General features: G+C 35.6%; 1 long non-coding RNA gene across 1 annotated transcript; it reads left to right on the top strand.

The window, feature by feature from the left end:
* The first annotated feature begins 3,840 nt into the window (after nt 1-3,840).
* On the top strand, nt 3,841-5,990 carry LOC119915005. The gene is made up of 3 exons (XR_005446879.1): nt 3,841-4,080; nt 4,802-5,044; nt 5,242-5,990. It is a non-coding gene; the product is annotated as an uncharacterized LOC119915005 (long non-coding RNA).
* The last annotated feature ends 2,684 nt before the right edge of the window (nt 5,991-8,674 follow it).

Genomic DNA, 8,674 nt, shown 5'->3' with positions numbered 1-8,674 from the left:
GTAAATCACAAGACAGACAATAACCCCATTGGTGTAAAATATGCTGGTATAAAAGTGCCATACAAAATAAATGCATTTCATATATGTCCTGTTAATCTGGATGATATGAATGATATGTAAGTGAGCGAGAAGAGGGAAGATAAGCAGTAAGTTTCAGTGTGGCAGTCAATTCTACGGTGTAGGTGTGTGTCCGTTAATGAAAGACTGTCTGTTGTTTTCCAACAGCTGGAATGTGAAGGAGGTTAGTGCTGGCCTGAAAGATAACAGTTCGTTTTTTTCGCCGCTAGTTCAAGTCAGTTTATTGTCAGTCATCCACACCAAGTACACAAATTAATGAAATGCCGTTTCTCACGGTCCTTGGTGCTTAAAACAATATCAAAATAATCAACTTACAAAGACAAGACACAATACAACACAGCCATGTAACTTTACACAGACAAAAAGCGCCGTGAACATGGTGTGGCTGGATCATTGTAAAGTGTGTAGTGCAACCCTTTCTGAATCTATACTAATAATAGCAGCACCAGAAATGAAAATAGCAGCAACAGAGGTCGGTAATAATTCTGTAATCACACTATGTAACATTAGCTACATTTATAGGAAGTAACGTTAAATAACCACATATCATTATTACCTACTTGGATGGATCATTACAAACACTTAAAATACTTAAAAAGTAACAAGTAGTCACACTTTGAGAAAATGAGATCCTTATTCTATTTGTTTTACAATCGTAGCCCTCTAATCATAATGTGATACCTACAGATTCCCACCCCTAGAGGTGATGCATCGTGATGCATAATAATTGGTGTGGGGCCCCAAAGCAAAATGGTTATTCAACTGTAACAAGAGTGTACGATTGATTTTGAGAATGGTTAACCACGATAGCTTCTGTTTTCCTTTATCTAATGCTTAGAAATTAGGAATCGTATAACTGCTTATGACATTTAGGAAGAGGATTGACATTGTTGAAAGATATATGATTAAACCCGCGCAAATAGACTTTCTTAGACATTACTCTTAATTTAAGGTTTCTTATAAAAGTTCCTCCCCGTTTGACAGGAGAGAGACAAACGTGGTCACCCTAGATCAGGATTTCTGCAGGTTTCACCTAGTCAAATTTATGACTTTGTAAGACCTTTTTAAGACATTTTAAACATTTAAAATGCCTTTATTGTATTGGCTTGGTCATATAAGACTTAAAATACATTCTTCCTTGCTCTTGCTGTCCCCGAGAGAGGTTCTGCGTGAGCACATTTACAAGGCTCTGTGCAGCTGCAGCTACTGTCGGGTTTAGCTCGACATTCTGACAAACAAAGGTTAACAAAGACAACACACGTTAAAGGCAATAAACTTGAGCTCGGCTCTGAAATAAGTGCAGAATTAACAAACCAGCTAGTAGTGTGAAGCTAGTTCATGCTAATCCTAGCAATGCCTGATTTCCAGCTTTGTCCAGTTGTCCACCTAAAGACAAGCTTTCCCTTTGTGTGCCTATGATATAAAAAATTTCCACTGTGGAATACTGTGTCAAAGTGTTGCTGATTAACTGCACAATCTGTCATAGGTTATTGTTCTCATAGTGTAATTTGTGTCTTGTGTTGTCTGTAACAGCTTTTTTAACTGAACTTTGTGGTGGACATGCATTTGTATACTGCTAATCACATATACGTGAACAGAATGCATTGAGTCACAGTTATCACTGAAGCAACAGTTTCTGAAGGAAACATGACTGAGGAGAGTCTTCTGCCTTCTTTGTTAGGGTGTCACTTATGATTTCAGTCCCTCTCAGTTGAAGCCACGCCCCCTCCGCAAAATCAGGCCCAAAAGTCTGGAACTGAAAAAAACTGAAACAATAAGATGTGAATGTGTAAAAAAAATGCTTTAATTCTCAAAACATAAAATATGGAACTGAAAATATAAGTCCTCAAATATCAAAATATATAAAAGTGAAAAATGAAAATGAATAATTTATTCAGAATAATTCCAGAATTAAATCAAAACATTTAAAATAAATGTTAATCGTACACTTATTTTTATTTTGAATATATGGTTGTATTTTTCAAGTTTAAGACCAAAACTTACATGTTCAATTACAAGTATTAACAAATTTGACAAATAAAAAACACAATGCTACTAGTTTTGGTATTTTTATTAAAACATTTTGTACTAAATGCAAATAACACTTAAATTACACTTGTAGCCTACTGTGCATGTCACCATATTTACTTTGCGACGACTCCCATTATCTTCACTACAGCAAAAAAATATCTGGGCCGTGTCTCAATTCGGGTACTTCCTTGAGTATACTAATATGCAGTACACTATGTACTTACTTGCTTAGTGCATTGATTTTGACAGGGTAGTGTTGTCTTAAATCAAACACTACTGTTGTGCACTAAACGGAAATGACTATCGCAAGATTGCACAATACTAACGTCATGTATAATAAAAATAATAAAATAACGACAGTCCTCTTTTCATACCATTTATGTTCTTTATTTGTTTTATTTAAGATTTAAAAGCCAATAATTTTCTGTCACGAGCCAGATGTCTCTTGATTTGATTTAAATGACTCAAAATGTAATGACAGAATAACGGCGGTCCGAACATTAAAACTTACAGCTAAGGTTTCCTCTGCTGTTGTTGCTGGAGTCAGCTGCTGTGTTGGCTGCAGAGGTCTAACCCTAACCTGGTTTTTGAACAAAAACATTAGTGTGGAGGTAACCTTAGCTAATCTCTAGCTAACTTAGTAGCTCATGAATCATGCATGTTAGCAGGCTGCCTGTTTGCCTGCCTGTTTGCCTATACCTGCCTAAGCCTAATGTCATGATGTCTATGAAGATTCTCAGTCATCCAGGTCATAGTTATCCAACGAAGGTTAAAATCAAGGGCAACTGCACTTTGTTGAAGATACTGGAAAACGTTTCATCCCTCATCCAAACTAATGCCATGAGTGCAGCATAGGGCTTATGAAGTAAGGGTAAGGAGGTGTGAATTAGGGCTGAACGATTTGCAATTGCAATTTTTTGCTATTACATTATTGCGATTTAATATGCGATTCATTTTTAAGCTCTTTACCTTCTGTATTATTACCGTATAGTATAACCAACACAATATTAGATAGATTAAACATACACTGTTCTTTCTTGTGGGTCAGGCCTGTGTTATGATGAAATGCATGAATTATTATTATGAGCAATGGGGAGAAGAAGTATAAAATTTTAATAATATCAGAAAGATAATTTGAGTCAAGTCATGGTCTTAAATAATATGATATAATATCATCAGGTTGGCCTACCTACAGACCACAAGAAAAACTAAGTTCACCAAAGTGTGTTATACAGTAGGTGCTCAATACAAAACCCACAGTTCAACCACCGATTGTTAGTTCAATTCACCCAGGAGTCCATCTTTCTATATCCCAGTAAGCAAACAAAAAATATTCAGTTTGAGGTTCAATTCAAAAGTTGGCCAATGAAAGTTGGCTTCCTTCGCAGACTGCTTTACTCTTGGCTGTTATGTGACCAGAGTGTAATCGCAGCCTTTGTGATTAGAAAATCCCGTTTTATCACATCGAGGTAATACCGCAAATGCATACCGCAAATTGTACAGCCCTAGTGTGAATACAGGAAGAGAAGTTTAAGCTCCAAATGTTCAATCAACAAGCTTTGATTTTCTGTGAATTGATGTTGCTAGGCTGGACGGAGAGTTTATGTCCTATTTTGACAGAATAAATCAGTAGCGTGTGTAAATAAGATACTGTTACTTGTAGAATTATTGAATCGATAAACGGTGTGTTGATCTGAGAGTGGAACTTGCAATTGACGTAAGCCCACAGAGGAGCCCTGCAGCCTCAGGCAGATTTTCTCTGAATTTTTAGGAAGAGGTGAAAAAAAACCCTCACAGGGGCGCAGCCTGAAGAAGGAGATCCATGGTTATATAAGTCGGAGCACAGCAAGCTTTCTTCAGTTCTGCCTTGTACATGCAGGGATTGAATTTTTTTTTTGTCTTGTAAGTTACAAAACGTGTTTGTGTGAGATTTTATGCTTTTGTCCTTCATCACAACTCTGAAAGTAAAGGGTAAGATCTTTATTAGTTTTCTCTACTTTTAATTGCTCTCACTTTCTTTCCAATTTAATTACTTATGATTGAAAATAAATGGACTTTTGAAAACCCTCCAGCGATCTAATTTACTGTCAGTGTTAATAAACAAATAAGATGTTTTTCACCATCAGGGTTATCACTTAATATCTGAAAATGTCTTTGGTGAGCAATTGTACTTGACAGTTAGCAGGGGGGGAAACTCCTGGTAGGAGAAATGAAGGTGTACATAAAGGGGCTGAAGTATAAACCACAGTCTTAACAATTTACAGCTGTGGAAGATGATTTCTCTTTAATGACACTTAACACTTCTGCACATATGTTCTGTGCTCTAAAAAGGATTAAAATAGGATTGATGAATATATGGATTTATCTGAGAACAGACGTCTTCATCACACTGGTTCAGTAGGTACAATAGGTAAAATATTTTACATTTAGCTAAATTGACTATTTGTGTTTTATTGTATGTTTGTTAAGATACAAGGTCCTCTAAGTATTAAGCAGTATTTCAGGCGGTTTTGTTACCTGGGTAGTTGCAAGCATTCGTAAAACAAATGTAAGATGGAGGTGTTAACAAGACAAGTGCATTGAACAAATATTCAATCATGACATTTTGGACACTGGATGATGTTAATAAAATTCAGCTGAAGTGAAGCTGAGGCACACATACAAAATTACATTCCTGCCTTTTTCTTCACAGAGCGGATCCATCTGTCTGTAAAAAACAAAGCAAAAAAACAGGCATCATGGAAACTGACGGGAGTGAAGCACTGAATAAAAAACACCATGGCACGGTGCAAACCCAGCCCCGGAAACACAAGACATCAAAGAGCGCCCATGTAGGAAGCTGCTGTCTTAAGTGCTGCGCAAAGAGTGTGAGCGAGGAGTGCTGCAGCTCATTTCTCAATTGTATCTTAAGTTGTTTGTGTGACAATGACGACACGTAAGTCTTAACCTCAGAAACGAATAACTGCTTGGCCATGATCACTCACTAGTTGCTTTGATTGCATTTGAAATGTGAATATAGTGTTAATTTGTGTCGTGTATATAATGTACTCATTTTTAATTCCTTCCCACAAAAACACTTCTGTTCTTTTGTCATTATTTTTAACATTGTTTTGTTCCTTCTTTTAATTACAGAAACTAACCTCGGATAGCGGGACCAGTTTTTCCAGGCTGGATTTGTTCTCAGCATCCTTCAACACTCTTCCTGATAGTCTGGTTTTCCTCTTATCTGACATATAATCACTTTAAGTCATTTTGTTCTTTTTTTTTTTTTTATAATCAAATTCACTGTCTGTATAAAAAACTAACTAGAAAGATGCAGTGGAAATCTGGAAATAAAATCTGAACACAAACTTGTCTTTTAGAAATCTATTATACCTCCTTCAGGAGAGACCAGCCAGCAGAGAATCTGCTGCTAACTGATGAAGATCTGATCTCTTTTACGATTGTTTTATATCCAGTCAGTCACACACAAAGAAAACCCACTACCTGTTACCTTTATTATCTGTCAAAACACTTGTGACTCTTGCACTGTAGGTTACAAAAGGTTATCCCCTTCATATACATGAACAAACTAAAAAGAACATAGCTACTTGTGATGTGTTTTATTTCCAGTTCATGCTTCTTCAGGCAGTTCAGAACTTGATGAATAACATTTGCAGTTTCATCACTATCTTCATAAAAGTCAAGTAACTTGCACCGCACTCTATCAGAAACAGAAAAATATCTCATGCACACAGGAAACATTTTTGTTTCCCTTGTTTGAGCCGTTGGTGGCACAGGCTCACCTTCAGATAGATCATTCAGGATATATTGCAAAGTCTTTGAATGTTCTGTTACATTCCTTCACTTTAAGGCACTTTGAACTGTGTCCGTGTTGGAAATTCTTGGTACAAATAGAAAGGAAAAAAATGCGTTTTCAAATGTAGTTTTAGTTTCCTACTCAAGCTTGAATCAACTGTATATGTTTATAAGTTTTAGCTTTTAAGCCCTAATTGACAATCATTAAACATCTTTTAAGTCATTTCTTAACACTTAAAACATTTTATTAACTTAGTACACTGTTTTATCTTTAACATCTTTTCTTTCACCGCTTTTCATTAGTAAGAAATATTTATATAATATACATTTCATTTATTGTTTTTTTCTCCCTTTATTTCACAGTTATAATTACTTGTTATTTTGTCCATCAGGATTTTATATAATCAGCTAATAAAATATGATGCTGATGTAAAGTAGTTCATATTAGCTCTACTTGGACCAACAAGAGTAAATTGCTGCTGACACATTCATGCATCAGTAACAGTCCAGTAATATTTAACACCAATGGACACTTTACACTGCTGTGCTTATTAACTTGTTACTTATCAGTGACCAGTGTGATTAATAACTGTTGGTCTTCTGTGTTTTGTATTTGCAATGGAGGCCTTTAAACCTTTTGGACTGTATTAAAGCACTGTGCTGTCTTTGTTTCTAGAGTGGGAGAGATTTTATCTATTTGTTGAAATGTAATTGTTTTGATTACATTTTGTTTTTTTACTTTTACTCTACATATTTTTTATGAATTTTCTGTTACATTCCTTCACTTTAACACACTTTGAACTGTGTCCGTGTTTGAAATTCTTGGTACAAATAAAGTTCCCTTGCCTTGACTAACTCATCTGGGTCTCAAAGGAGTCAATATCTATTGAACATGTGTTTGACTTGCTGAAGACCAGACTGAAGGTAAAAAGGAAGTAAACATGGCTGCAGTACAGGCCTGACAGCATTACCAGGGAGGAAGTGAGAGTTAAAGACGTCTACTGACTACCTACTACTACCTTCACAGCTAACAGCTGGATATGAAAACTTGGACTCTGACTAAATGAGTTCAGGCTGATTCATGATGAACAGCATCAGACCACTTTATAACTGTGCACTTCTGAGCTCTAGTGGCTGAATCAGTTATTAACTTTCATATAAGCGCCTTTAGAGAATTGTTTTTACTTGCACATTAGTACATATACTGAGTTTAAAACACTTCAGATATCTGAAATATTTTCCACTGTGATCATTTTCTCATGTTTGTCATTTAGTCATTATCGTGACATATGAACTGCAGGAAAAACAGCTTGAATGGAAAACTGTCAGCTGTCCCTCCTCGAGACTTTTAGCTCTGATGAAATCAATACAACTAGATGATAAAACATGTACATTTTGTGAAAATGATGTCGAAACTACAGTCCCTATGTTTTTCTCATGTAATGTAATACAGACATTTTGGCATGATATACACAAATGGGTAAAGCAAAAGATGTCTTCATTTCTAACCTCTATCTTCAGAGACAACATAACATTTGGTTTGATATTGCAAAGCAAAGATGATGAGATGATGATGAGATTTTTCATTCACAAATGTAGAATTGTGAATTCATCTCCCAAATTTGTAGCTGTTTTAAATGAATTTTAACAGTATATGAAATCCTTAAAAACTCTGAAAGAACAAAAAAATATATGACATCCTAACACTTCCCAACTGAGGTAAATAGCTGAACAAAGACTGAAATCTCCCCTTGTGTTTCCTGCTATTCATTTGAACTTATTTATTTGAATGTTTTTCTTTTTTTTTGTCATCCTTGTTTTTGCTTACTACATATATATTTCCTAATTTTTATATTAAGACCTGCTCTGAAACTGATTATATACAGCCATGTTTGTCTGTAAATTTTGCAATTTTCAATTTAAAAAAAGAAAAAAAGCTTTTTCTACTTGGAGGACAGAAATTTCCGAGATCCCAGTTGTCTCGAACGCAGCATCACGGTCACCTGACACTTGAAACCCACATGGCCTGGTTAGCAGTGTTTGCAAACATCCAGAGCCCTGTAAAGAGTCTTTAAAAGGGTCTGTCTGTCTTTAAAGTAGTTAGACAGACAGACAGGTTCACTCATGGGCCAAAGCTTCATGGTGCTTCATTTGCTCTAGTATACCATCAAGTGGACAATAAATGTAAAACAGAGTGATTATAACGGCAACACGGTGTGTGAAGCTTTGAATTGAATAAATTAATGAATGATGTTTGTGATGCCAATACATGACTGATTAGCTTTTTAATAAGGTGTGTCTTTATGATACAATGACAGGGTCAAAAGGAAAGTGGAAACAAGGGAGAGGGTTATTGTAACTTGGTTTGTAACTTTAGATCATAGAGACAACATTTTATTCATCTCTATTAAAAAAAACACTTCCACTGTGCTGGGCTTCAGGCGGTTTCTTTTTTGGAGATGATTTTATCTGCTTTAGAAAATTATTATTAGGGTAATGTGGGGTAAGAGTTTAATTCTTACCAAAGCCCAGGGGCGTTTTTAGGATCATGAAACATTGGGGGCTTAGCCCAGCCCATAGAACTTCATATCTTCACATAATATAAAATAATATAAAATATATAATAAGAAAACTGCGACAGTATGAACAGGGGGATCTGGGGTAGACTTAATTTCCTGCATTCTGGTGTTTTTCTGCACCAATTTCTGCCTTTTCTGCATCAATTTATTGTGGAAATTATTTATGTAAATTGACAAACAAAATTCAG

The sequence above is a fragment of the Micropterus salmoides genome, unplaced genomic scaffold, assembly GCF_014851395.1.
Source record: "Micropterus salmoides isolate LMB-PRFRI ecotype aquatic unplaced genomic scaffold, ASM1485139v1 Ms_hic_scaffold_20, whole genome shotgun sequence".
NCBI classification, from domain to species: Eukaryota; Metazoa; Chordata; class Actinopteri; order Centrarchiformes; family Centrarchidae; genus Micropterus; species Micropterus salmoides.
The sequence above is the reverse complement of the archived record's forward strand: the minus strand, read 5'-3'. Positions and strand labels throughout refer to the sequence as shown.